Raw genomic sequence first — 14189 nt, 5'->3', positions numbered from 1 at the left:
CTTTTTGACTGCTTCATAATTTGGCACTGTGACAATATACCACAGGTATATTAACATTTATTCATGCTTTTGTTAATGGACATTTGTTTCTAGTTTTATTGTTCCTCTTAATGATGCTGCAAACATAAACCTTTACCTGTCTCCAGATGCTCATCAGGGGCACAGCGTAACTGGCTCCGAGGGCCTTAGTATCCCCAGCTCTGGTACCAAGTGGCTCTTCAAGGGACTGGCATAAATTACCTTTCTATCAAGAGCAGAGAGAATATCTTATTGTTCCCCTGCCTTGCCAGCACTGACATTCTGAAGCATTTCTTTTAAGGTTTGCCAATAAAGTGGCCTGTAGTGAGATCTAATTATTCTTTAAATTTGCATTCTCTTGATTACTAGTGAAGCTGAACATCTTTCCCTAGATTTGATGGCCATTTGCATTTTCTCTTCTACAAATTGCATGTAAGTATCTTTTGCCAATTTTCCACTTAGTTATCTGAAATCTTATTATGTTATAAAGATTTTTATAACAATACATTTTTATGGACTAAAATGTTTAGGCTCTAGCTTATTTTCTTACTTTACGGTTTTCACTTACAGAAGATCTAAGTTTAATGTCATTAAATTTATTAAGTCTTCAGTTTTAGGGCCGTGGAGATAGCTTGGCAGCCTAAGCACCTGCCTGACAAGTGCAAAGACCCAGGTTCGATCCCCAGTACTGCAAGCCATGCCGGCCCTGCACTGACCTGGCCATCAAAACTGGACTTGACGGTGCACGCATGTAATCCTAGCAGTAGGGAGTCTGAGACAGGAGCATCACTGTGAGTCCAAGCTGCACAGCGAGACCCTGTACCAAATACATAAATGGTTAAAATAAAAAAAAAGTTTTCAAGGGCTGGTGAGATGGCTCAGTGGAATAAGCACTTCCCTGGCAAGCGCAAGGGCCTGAGTTCAATCCCCAGTTCCACCAAAAAAAAAAAAAGTTTTCACCTTTGGTGTGGTAGTTCTATGTTCTTTTGAAAGAATGTCTTCAAAATAAAATTTTGTCTTTTATTTAAAAAGTGTGAAAGTCTTAATTTTTCCCATGTAGATGTTTAGTAGACTTGGCATTGAAATTTTATCATGGTGATAAGCAAAGGTCTTAGTTTGTCAATGGTTCTAGGATCCCTCAGTGATAAGTTATTTCCCTCCATTGATTTTTAATGATACCATGCCATTTGTCAGTTTCTTTTCCTTGTGGTCTACTTATATGTTCTTTATTCTCATCAATTATCTATACCAGTTAATACTAAAGTATTTGAATCAATATAACTTCATAAAAATTATGATTGCCTTTGTGTCATTTCTCCTAATTGTGTTCTACATTAAAATTCATTTGGCTTAGTAATGTGGAGGCCACCAGAGATCTAGAGAGCTGTAACAGGCTGTTATTTCTTGTTGTCACATGACATTTCAGCTCTCAGAGTAGAGCTCTTCTTTCAGGTTTCCTAGAGAATTTCTTCGTCCCTGAGGTCCCCCTCTGTGGGGCTCCTCTGATACCTCTTGGAAGGGAAAAGGCTGAAGGACGGCTGGTGCAGCACGATCAGTGCTCGTTTTCTGAGTCTCGCTGCAAGATAAGCTTGTCCTCAGTCCGAGGCCTGGAGGTTGGCCAGAGCTTTGGCTGAGGTCGCTGCTCAGCAGCATCTTCCCAAATGAAAGGAGCCTTCTAGCACTGGTGTGATCAGGGTCCAGCTCAGCAGATTTTTCTCCCTAGCAGGAAATAGAGGATGGCACTTCCTGTGGACTTGCTGAATAACTGCAGTCACGAGGAAGTGAAATCTCCTGTTGATGGTTATATGTCAAAGATAAGGCATGGGCACCATGAAAACCTGAAGAGTTTTCCTCTTCTGACATTGCCCCTCCTGTTAGCCTGTCAAATGTAGGCTTCGTACCTCTTTATGGTGGAGATTAGACCCAGAAAAGGCTTACTCATGTTGCTCCTGAGGATTCACTCACAGGAAGTATGTGTGCTTCATTTTCTACCCAGAGTTGCCGACTATGACTTCTTGGTACCACGTTTGTAAGAAAGAAACACCGAGGCAAAGATTCTGGACCGCATGTGGGGAAGACTTTGCTGATTCCTTTAGGGAAGGAGATCTCTGTCTCTTTCATGTACATACCTCCTGGACGTGACTTTGAAAAGCACCCAGGAGACCATGAACTCCTCGGGGAAGTTGAAGTTGCTGGACACAGGTACCAGGGAATACCAGTCACCAGGTCATTCCAGGGACACTTAAACTGACAGCAATTTCTACAACGAAGCCAAAAGACCTGTGTCTAGAGAAGATCACCTTGCAAGTGCTCCGGAGCTTGATGCAGGAACTGCAGACCGGGAGTGTGGTGAGAGGCAGCTGACTGTTGACTCTGAGAGACGCCTGTGCAGGCACTGCGGAAGGTCTTAAAAAATTCCTATTTCTACTCCTCGTACCTGGGGCAGTCCTTTGAATTAGCCAGAGACTGGAAAGTGATTTTGGGATTCTGAATTCACGAGTTCTCAAGGTGAAGATGGAAGAACTGCCCAGACTTCACAGGGAGCTTCTATAAATAAGTTGGTGCTTACTGCGCAGATATCAGAGAGCCCCTGGCTTTCTGGAAGAAGACCCAGAGCAGAGAGAGACTGATTTTGAAGATGAAAGCAGTGACAAAGATGCTTGAGCAAGATCTGAAACACAAGCACACTTGGAGAAACAAGATGGTGACGATTCAGGGTTGGCACCCCTGAATGATGAGGTAATGGGTGACAGATACCCCGAGGAGCTCACGTGTAACTGAACAGAGGACTCCGGTAGGGAACAATTAAAAGTGCAGTCTTCTAACAGCGGAGAAGATTCTTGGAGGACTGCTCCCCTGGTAGTCGTCTTCAACACCCCCTTCCCTGCCCTGAGACTGGGGCACTGGATCAATCCCCGTCACAGCTGACTCAGAAATCTCGTCACAGGGACACACCTAGGAGAAACTGCCCCCAGTTCCAAAAAAGAAACGCATTTGGGGGATTCAGGCAATGCTGAAGAAGAAGCTCAAGGTGGTTTTCTGAGTCTCAGAATTGATCACCTAACACTTCATGGACCCGGGAGGGGGGCCTGAGCCCAGGGAGCCTCTACTGCTCTGTCTCAGCGTCCCCCATAAGCATCATCGAACCTGAAGATGCCCTGTGTTCACAGACGCAGGACAGCAGCATCTGTCAGAGGCGCAGCCGGCAGCATGGGGGCCGATGGGATGACTCATGCAGTCCGCAGAGAAAGCTGTGGACAGCAGCTGTGAGCAGATGGGTGCGGAAAGGCCTGGGGTGGACAGGTGGGCTCTACGATGAAAGGCCAGAGGACACGCAGGGCCGCTGGGAAGAAAGCCTAGGATCCACGTGAAGGAGAAATGCGTTTGACAAAGCCTGTTCCTTGTAACATCATTGCTTATAAAATACTGTAATTAATAAGCAGCGTGGTGTGCAAGAGAAAACTTTCCAAAATTTCAATTCGAATTTATTTACAGTGCAGTTTTTCTCTTCCTTTTAGCATCTAAGATTCAACATTATTTTTAATTTTTCAGGCTTTGTGTAGTGTTTTATTGTTATTAATTATACTTCAGACGAGATCATATTATATTTTTCTTCAGCCAGTGGAACAGCTGACCATTAATATTTCAAAAACTGTGAATTAAAAACCTGTGAAAGTAGCCAGCTTTCTGTTACTTGTAAGGTTCGCAGAGGTCTTTTATCGTAAAGATTTTAATAATAAAATTTGTTAAGCGTTCTAGAAGTTTTTCTTGTTATATCAAAACTATCACCAGTGTTTAAAATATAGGTTTTTGCCTAAACAGAAATGAGTATAAGTTGGAATAAGTATCATCTCAAGTAAATGGGAGCCCCAAAATGGAAGCTTATGGTCAAAGATTTATGAAGATAATTTGGGCATGGCCTCTTATAGACGGTGTGTCTTCCTTTAACTTCAATGTCTATGGAAAGGTACATAAACATTTATTTCCAGCTTTCTACTGTCCTACTCCGTCCTGTGGGCACATTATCTAAAATTCTCTTTGTAGCATTAATTGCCCTCATTTAAAAAAAAAACACCTCTGCATATTTGTAGGCGCTTCCAAGTTGAAGGGAAACACTTTAACTCTCAATCACATAAACATCCCAGCTAATGAAATTCAGGAGTATAGTTTAACTTGGACTTTACGGTCCTAGTGACAGAGAAATTAAGACAGAGATGCTTCTGTTCCGACTCCGTTAATATCTACACAGCGGCCTCCCCGAGCCTCCTGAACTCCCCTTCTGCCCAAACTCTGCCGTCTCATTTTCATGAGCATCCTCCTTCTCAGCCAGAGTGCTGCTCCTGGCGAGAGGTCTGCTGCCAGCCTGTGCCTTTGGCGTCTGTTCTTGAGCAGATTGGGAAGCTCACGCCCCAACCTGAGACCTGCACCGCAGGGATAAAGCTGCCCCAGGAGCCGTAGTTACAGGAACTTAAGTCAAACAGGAAAGCTCTGTGGCCTTTGGTGGTGCTTCTTCTGGACTTGTTCTGTGGGTACTGACTGTCACCTACCTGTGTGTGTAATCTGTGTTGCCGTAGCAGAAGCGGTTATTTGTTTGGAATCCTTAGATGAAGAAAATCCCTAACATGTTTGTTTTTGTGCAGTGATTTGCTTTAAAATGAGTAAGATGATGGAGTCCAGAAGGAATCTCAAAATCATACTCTTGGGTAGGATGGCAAGTGTTTTATTTGCAATTAAGTTTAGAGAATGTATTGAGCCCATTTCAATTTATTTTCAAAGCACCTCGTTCTTAATCTGTAGGTGAAAGAAACATGTTAGACTTCCTGTCATTATTTAATTCGATGGATGTGTGTGGAAGGTTTACTCTGTCTTCAGACAGGTGATATAATGTCATTCACATGTGTATGATAGTTAAGATACGTATGCTACTAATTTCTCTTAATTCATTGTAAAACAGGTTTGTGCTAATATTATTTGGACAATTTTTCATGCCTCTATTTTGTACTCTTTATAGCTACTTTGAAGATAACAATACACAATGTTTCAAGTATTGTCACTCTCCTATTAACTTGTTTTGAAATTTTGTGGGGTTTTATCTTTAAAATAAAAAATAACAATCTTTAAGTGGGCAAAATAGTAAACCCTTTTACGCCTGTTAGATGTGGAACACATATTTTCTATTTTCTTTATTGATCAGAAGTGAGATAATTTCACTCTACATGAAAACTGAGGCCTTCTTCTGGCCATTTGTTTTCTTGACAAATAACAAGTAACTAATATTAGTGAGTCTGTCAACTATTCTTGCTGCTCTATACATTTTGAGAAGCTTGCTAATATCAACTAAAAAAGCAACTGATAAATTTAGCAAATCGTTTTCATTTCCCATTGCTGAAGCTATTTAAAAACTTAGATATTTTACCCCCAGATGTTTTAATTCATTCTCTTAAGTGTTTCTTTAAATAGATCTTTTAAATATAAGATCACACTCACTGATAGCTCCAGAAATATAATTGTTTGAGTTTGGAAAACAATGCATCTGACTGGGGTGACAGTATAAACTTACACTTCTTAAATTTGATTGGCTTAAAAAGAGAGTTCTGAGCAATTTCAACTTTTTGTTCAGCACAAAGAAAAATGTCCTATTATGTCTAGCAGAAAATATCCGTGGGTTTGTAAATCGTCAAAGAAAAAGTTGGGACACATGGAAAAGCCTAGCTTTCAAGCGCACTAAATCGTCTAAAAAATTCATAAAGCTTATCCTCAAGAGGACTCTAGGGCCAGGGAGCCAGCTCAGTGGCATAAGCACCTGCCCAGCAAGCACAAGGTACAGACATAATATGAAAATCTTCTGTGTACTGAACAAAAAGTTGAAATTGCTCAAACCTCCCCTTTAAACCAACCAAAGTCCAGAGTTTGAGCCCCAGTACTGGAAAAAAAAAAAAAAGAAGGAATCTTAGAATCTTTTTTTTTTTTTTTAACTGTACTGGGGATTGAACTCAGGACCTTGCATTTGCCAAGGCAAGCACTAATTCTACTGAGCTGTCTCCCCAGCCCCAAAATCTAATCAGATACATATAGACTTTGCAAGCACTCATGAGACTTGAAGACTTGTCGCGGACTGCACTGTGGGTTCAGCCACCAACCCTGCTGCGGAGTGCTCGGCCACATGCTGCATAGCCCGCGTGGACTGCTATTTTCGGTCATGTCCCTACTTCTGTACATGCATATATATATTTCCTTACAAAATTTAACTAAAGTAGATGATTACCAGCAGAATTTTAGTTCTACCTTAAGTCTACTCAATTGCTAGACCTCACAGAAATTAGCATACGTGCAAATTTACCATACAGCACCTCTACAATTTTTAAATGTGAGAGGTTCCACTATGATTGTTTTATAAAGTCAAATACATGACTTAGAACATCAGTCTTCTAGTTAAAGTGCATCTATGTTCATGACCTTTCCATCTAATGCAAATGCCTTCAAATCTTCAAGTCTTCAATGGTTAGTTTAATTTTAGCAGCCTATCAGACACTACATTACTCATCTATACAACAAAAATATTTTAGAGGACCAGCCAAATACCTCAGCAGATTAAAGTACCTGCAAGCAGGCACAAGGGCTGGGGGTTCAATCCCCAGGCCTGCCATGCCAGCCACACCTCCGGGGTGTGCTGAGACAGCAAATGAGACTGGGTGTGGTGGCACACGTCTGTAATCCCAGCTCTTGGGAGGCTGTAAACAGGCAGATCACTGGGAGTCCAATCTAGTAGTGAGATCCTGAACACCCTGTAGACCCTTCCCTAAAAAAAAATAAAAAATAAAAAAGTATACCACAAAAAATCTAATTCTAAGAAAGGTTCCATTCTGTCGAGTCTGGCCTATTGGATCATCATTACTAAGAACTGCTAGTTAGTTCTTTGAAGCATCTTTCTACGTTCTAAAACTTGAACTATATTTATAGAACTTACAAAAATGTTACATTATCTGAAACAGCAAGGTTGGGGGGTACTTATGTTTGTTTTCTTGGTACTTTTATCTTAAAAGTTTAGAAGTATAATTAAACGTATGTGATTGAAAGAAATTGGTATATGTACTCTTTGAAACATGCTTTTCCATATAAGTATCAATTAGCTAGTCAGTTTACACACACATATACACAAACACATGCACACACACGTACACAAACACACATACAAACACACCAAACAAAAAAAGCAACAACAAAACTCTTAGGTGGGTTTTGCACTGAATTTATTTCTTAATCTGGGTCAAAACTACCACATACTGAGACTCCTCACTTTAAAGCCATTTCTATAAAGCTCACATAGTTCTGTTTTTACAGGGTTTGTTTTTCTCTTCTTTCAATCATGTATTTATTTCTCCTAAATATTTGAATCAAATCTTCCTAGATTAGCTTCTCACTATTGTATACTTTGCAGGCAATGTAACTGATACACTTGAAAATGATCTAGAACCAGCTTTAGAATAGAAGGATGCAAGTTGCTGGGGGCACTAATCCATCCTGCTGCCTCATTATGCTTTCTAGCTAGTACTAACAGATGTCTCTTAGGTTGGTCACAGAATAAAGTCTCTGTATGCGTGTAGCCACTTGTTTCTGTGGAAAACAATAAGGTCTCCTCAGAAAGCCCACCTTTCCTTTTCTCTTCCTCGGCCTATTCTCTGGTGCAGGGCGTCCCGCGCAGTGCTGACCAGGACAGGGAAGGGCGAGCATTTTTGCCTTGTTCCAATTTTAAACTGACTGTGTCTAATATTTCAATAGTGAATTTAGGATTTCTTTTAGTATTTGATAGATTTTATCCTTTTATCACATTAAGAATATATCTTAATTTTTACTTTATATCTTAATGTCTTACTTTATCTTTCCTTGTCAATGATTTTTTGTGGATGGATAACAGTTTTTATTAATTCACTGTTGTATGTCTATGAAATAAATCACGTGATTCTTCTCTTAATTTCTTTTTCTAGACATCTTCTCTGATGACATTTTCTAGTATTTAGCAACCTTAAATTTGGGAACAAACCCAGATTTATAGTTTTGTAGTTTTTTTCTTTAGATTTTACTGAATATACATTTTCACCGTAATATTTCAGGCCTTTCCCTGGCAGTAGTACGTCTGGCCTACTCTATTTCATTCTTTTATTGTATCTGGTTATTTTTGGTGCTGACACCAGACACATAAAATGAGTTGGAAAGCAGTTTCTCTTTCACCTCAGTAATCTCTGGAATAGTTAGTAAAATATTGAGCTTTTCTTTGCCTTTAAAAAGAACTTACCTCTAAAAGTACATCGTTCTAAACATTTATTGGTGGGAAGCTTTTAAATTATAAATTCAATTTTAAATAGTTTTAGATCTATTCAGTTTTCTATATCTTCATGAGTCAGTTTTAATACTTTAATGTTTTTTATGAAAATATTTCACCCTGTCTAATTTTTCAAATCAAAATATTATAAACTGTTCTTACAGTTATCTAACTTAAAACCTGTTTTCTTGGGGGCCTGCCCCTTAGCTCAGTTCTTTAAGTGGCTGCTTCAACAAAGCAGTCAGGCTCAGGTTGCTGTGGTTCGATCCCCACAACTCAAGCCAGCCAAACCTGCCCTGAAGGCATTCGGAGAAAAAAAAAAAACCTGTTTTCTTCGGAGATAAATGCCTTTTTCATGACTTTTGCTCTCTTCTTCTCCCCATTTTCTTCTCCTTCTCCTTCTCCTTCTTCTCCTCCTTCACCTTTTCTCCTCCTTTCCTCTTCCATTTCTCCTCCTCCTCCTTTCCTTCATTCCTTCCTTCTCCTCTCACTCTCGCCTCTTTCCCTTCCACAATATGAACAGATTTCCATCTATTATTCTTTCCAAAGAGTTACCTTTTGGGTTCGGCTATTCTGTTGTTATATTCCTTTCTCCTCCTTATCATTCTCTCTATTTCTATTTAGGTTCACTCTCTCAATTCAACCCTAAGTGTCATAATGTGCTTAAAGGAATCCATTACACTTTTACATACTTCTACTTATTTCTACATGAAAATTCACCAAGAAAAATGCCTTTACCTGTTTCCAATTAAAGGGAAATCTGCACATAACTTTTAAAATAGCTCACTGGAACTAGGCCAGAGACATCAGAATAAGACTCGTGTGCTAAGGAGAGTGTCTAACTTTAAGCAGAAAATTGAAATTTCTTCAAAAAACGTTCACATAAGCACAGCTTTCTAAGGCAATCATCTTTAATGTTAGAATTATGAGTTCTTAAAACTATTACAATGAAATGTTCAATATTGTAGGAAAATTCCTTGCTCATTGTGGCAGTAAACTAATGCAGAAATTTAACTTTAAAATTGTGAAATTAAAAGTTAGTGCAGATTAAACATAAACTTTATGTAGATGCTTCTAGACTTGTATCTTAATAAACCATTGAAGATGAAAATACTATAAATCAAAAATCATTTACCATCTCTTCTCTACTGATTAGTAGTACTGCCTAGCCTACTCTTTCTTCAACATGCTCAGAACACTTCATTAACCTACAGTTGAGTAAAATCTTCTGATACAAAGTCAAACTCTATTTTATAAAGACTTCTTGAACATCTCATGAGTTGCTGAATACCTGTGCCAGGAAGAAAAAAAAAAGAAAGAAAAATGAGTGGCAATGTAGTGATGAGTGACAGCCACAGATCCAATTAAAACAAATGCTTCTGCACTAAACATGTGTGGCTCTTTCATGTCGCTTTCCCTGAACAATACAGGGTAGCTATTCCCATAGCATCTGTGTGTGGTAAGTGTTATAAATAACCTAGGGATGCCTTAGGCGGGATGTGCATAGGTCATATATGAATACAATGTCGTTTTATGCAAGGGACTAGGGTATTGGTGGATGTGGGTGCCTCGGGCAGTGAGGCGCAGATGGAGTGTCCGAGGTCCATCCCCCAAGCATATTCAGGAATGAAGGTAGATTTAGGGTTTCTCCCGTTTACCTCTGGATCATAGGTTGGGGGGGAGCCACTCTCACTTCTGCCGTCCAGCATCACAAGAGAAGATCCAAACCGAATCACCAGCCCAGGGGAAAAAACATCAAACTTCAAACCTGGAAGTACAGTCTCTATGAATAAACCCTCCTTTCACACCACCATAAAGTTGAAAATTTGTGAATGAGCCCACCACGGTAGGGACTGACTGCGTATCACCTTGTGGCATCTCTTCAGTGGCGTGGCTTCTCAAAGCATCACTACTGGCAGCCTCACGTGGCGGGGTTCTTATTAGGCTGCTGTGAATTATACGTTCAGTTTTCCCTACACTGCTGGAGAGTTGAACCTGGAACCTCACGCGGGCTCGGTGAGTGCTCTGCCACAGAAGTACATCTCCAGACCATCTTCCAGTTGTTTTTATTTTGAGACAGGGTCAGGCTGACCTCAAACTCACAGAGATCCTCCTGCCTCAGCTTCCCAGAGTGCTGGGATGACGGGTGTGTGCTGCCACACCTGGCCTTGAATTATACTCTTCTGTTTCCAAAATCACATTTTTTTTTTACTACTCTCTTATATTGGAAACTTAGTGCACGCATGTTCTACCATTTTGCCTTTTTTTCTGCTCTCCTGAGCTATCTCCCCGGCCCCTAATTAGAAGTTCTTTTAGGGGCAGCAGTATGGCTGCATCTCCTAAATTCACTATACAGTATTTTTACCAGTGTCTAATCCCAATGGTTCCCAGTGATGTTGTAATGTCTTCTTTAGCCCACATATGATTTTAAAGTGGTTTTGTTTTGCTTTGTGGTACACATATGTTGGTAGAAATCAGTAGCTTAGCTCTCTTCTGATTGCTTAGTTATTGAATTGAATTGTTGTCAAGGAAAATGGCTTTTCTTTTTACTGATGTGCTTTCTCGCTTTGTTCCTCTCCAGCACTTTCCATCCTTCCTTACTGAGCTGAGAAAGCCCACCTATTCAGCAAGGGACACGAGTTTCTTCATTCTTCGTTCCTTCATGTCTTCTCTGCGCTACTACTGGATTGAATTTGCCTTATCCTCTAAAAGAATTACTTGCTAAAAGTGAATTAGTAGCTAATTAAATTTGTTTGAATGTAGGTGTACATTATCCTAACATTTTAATAAAAAAAGACTCTAGGTACAGTATATAATTATAAATTGGCAACTATTTTACCTAGTAATTTTAAGGATGTCTTTACAATGTTTTCTAATTCCTTTTTCTTTGAAAATCATTTGTCTTTTTCTCTCTGCTATATTAAAAATATGTCCTTCTGATGCTTTAAAGTTTTAGTTTGCACAAATGTGACAAGGGATTTATTTTTTGCTTCATTCCCTATACTTGAGGTGTTTAACTCTGAGGATTTATAACTTTCATAAGTGATGAAATTTTTCTGCACATTATTTCATTGAAAATTGCCTGTTCTCCATTTTCCATCTCTTTCCTTCTAGAAAGCATATGAAATAATGAAAGAAAGACAGCAGGAGAAGAAAAGAAGAAAGGAAGGGGGAGGTTGAGTTTGGCATAAAAAAACCAAGTCCGGGCCGGGGCTCCCAAGCCCAGAGCTGCGCAGGCTGCGCTGGCGGCCGCATGCCCTCCTTCAGGTCTGCTTCGCGCTCACGTCGCTCGGAGCTCCAGCTCACGGGCAGTCACCTCTCTTTGGGCCACTGGGAATCTCACATTTTTTTGCAAGTTCAGTCATGCACACTAAAATAGTATTTGTTATGTTATATGGGAGGCTTCCGGGTGGAACTCTCTCCAGAATGCGAGGCTCATAGTACTTCAGGAAGTGGAAATCACGCCTAAACCTTCAGGGGGAAAGTGTTCATGGTACTAACAAGGCTGGCCCACTGTATGCAGGCGCACAGTCCTTGACATCTTTAACAAATATGCCTGCTTGAAAGTGGGATCCAAAGCAACTGCCTAGTTGGCAAAATATGCAATTGTTTGTCAATGGTTTGAAGACGTTCTCCATAGTTCTCATGAATTAGCATTTACTTTAACATTTCAAACTCTCTTAAAACTTTTATAATGGGTTGCTGAAGGCAGTTTTATTATTCACTTTTATTGGTTTGTTTCCATCGTTCTCATTTTTTCTCTCTTGTGATAAACGGAAACAAAAGGAGCGTGTGTATGTCAGCTCAGTACAAGGAGAACAGTGAGGGTAGGCGCGAACCTCGACTCTCGAGGCGGGCCTTGCGCAAGCAGCTGCCCTCCCGACCTGCTACACCTAGCTCCAGACGAGACACTTTTGTTAAATGCTTTTATAGAGATTATGCCGTTAGGATGGCCGGAAGCATGGAGACCCTGCACCAAAAGCTGACCTCCCTTTGTATATTTGGGGACTTTGTGTTTCTCCTCATTTTTCTCCTGAGTAACTTGGTCATTATAGCAGCCACTGCCCACAGCTGGCTCCTCGCAGTCCCACATTGGTTCCTGGTTTTGCTTTCCTGAGAAGTATACAAGCGCTTCCTGAGGAGAACCACACCCAGGACTCTCTCGCACGGGTTTTCATCAGAGAGCAGGTGCACGTGAGAGCCAAGCACACAGAGAGATAAACGGCCAATCTGCCTCGGTAGCAGCTCCACCCGGCACATGCTGGAGGTGGAAGCAGCGCATGTTTATGAGATGCACCAAGTCCAGTGCTTAGTTACAGCCCTTGCTCACAGAAAGAGTGGCGGAAGGGCTAGAGTGGGAAGAAACCTGAATCCTTATCCATTAGTTGCAAAGCAAAACAAACAAACAAACAAACAAACAAAAAGCCCAAGGGAAGAAGGGCAGGGAATGAGTATATTACTATTATAGTGATTCTTACTGTAATTTTCCATGCACGCCTAGAATTTTCCAACTGTCCCGTAGCTGGAAGTAAGTTACTCAGCAAGTGGCATGTGTCAGGCACTGTCCCAAGCATTTTGTGTAGAGCAGTAACAATGCAGAGGAGTATCCCTGCCCTCTTGGAGCTTATGCTGTAGTTATCAGAAAGAGAGAAATAAATACAGAGCACATAAGTACATACACGCAGAATGTAGAGCACATCAGAAGTGTGTGTGATGGAGAAAGCCAGAGCAGCAGAGGGCCAGGGGATGCGCTGGGAGAGTGTCATTCTCAGTAGAGTGGCCAGGGAGAGCCTTGCTGCGCAAGTGACAGCTGAGCCAACACAAGTGGAAAGAGTGGGTGGCGAGGACCCTGGGGTGGGGACACCCCAAGTGGAGAGAACAGAAAGCAGAGTGAGCAGACAGGAAGGAACTGCTGGTGTCCAAGGAACGGCGGGAGGGCGCCACGGCAGGAGTGGGTGAGGGAGGACCTCCAGACCTGTCCTCAAAGGGACACTCTGCCTTCACATTCCAAGGCTTCTTGTTAGAGGTCAGAAACCACACATGAGTTGGATCTAAGCAAGCGACTTAAAGCTGCATTGGAATTGTGTTCTTTTTCTGTTGTCTATGAGTGTACGTTTATAGGATGCAGCAATTGCATTCCTCCCAGGCTGGGGGTGCACACACATGGCGCTTCTTCATTCTTCTTTCCCACAGTTCTCCCCACTGTCTCCACCTTTAGTCCCTTTCCATTTTGTAGAACATCTATCCCCCCATGTCCTACCATCTGCCTTTTATGGTCCTCTGTATGTATACTCTGAAGTTTCCATATAAAAGAACGCATGTGATGCTTAAGCTTGTAAGTCCGATTTAATTCACCTGATATTGTGGCCTCGAGGTGCACCTGCATTCTTACAAATGGCTCAACTTTCTCTTTCTTTACAGCAGGGTAGTATTCCATTGAGTGTAAATACCACACCTTCTGTACCCTTCTATTGATGGTCATGGAACCCACTCCCAAGATTCAGCTTTTGTGCATTTTCTGCTATAAACACAAAAGTGAATTAAATTGTTTTTTTCCAAACTTCAAAAAAAAAATGAGACCAGAAACCTATAGAGGCAGAGAAAAGCCACTGGCAGGAACTTTGTGGTGGAGATGAGAAGTTGGCGCAAGGACTGCAAGCAGAAAATGACAAAGCTGGAAGGCACTGGGGTGGAAAGCAGGTTTTTAAAAGAAAATTAAGGCATGTTTTTATATTAATTGGAGGAAATCAGGAGAGAGATAATGGATGAATGAAATATATGAAAAAGAGAGAAAAACGGTTGTGGAGTCCAGATTAGGGGCAAGGGAAAGAAAAGCAGTGAGAACAGGAGG

At 41.0% G+C, this 14189-nt stretch overlaps 1 protein-coding gene across 2 annotated transcripts in view; it reads left to right on the top strand.

Annotated features, from left to right (window-relative positions):
* Fshr (follicle stimulating hormone receptor) overlaps nucleotides 1-14189 on the top strand; it is a 193705-nt gene that overhangs the window by 73883 nt on the left and 105633 nt on the right. The gene's annotated exons all lie outside the window — the stretch shown is intronic.

The sequence above is a fragment of the Octodon degus genome, unplaced genomic scaffold (assembly GCF_000260255.1).
Source record: "Octodon degus isolate 3935 unplaced genomic scaffold, OctDeg1.0 scaffold00020, whole genome shotgun sequence".
Classification (NCBI taxonomy): Eukaryota; Metazoa; Chordata; class Mammalia; order Rodentia; family Octodontidae; genus Octodon; species Octodon degus.
Note: the sequence above shows the minus strand (reverse complement) of the source record. Positions and strands in the feature narration are given on the sequence as shown.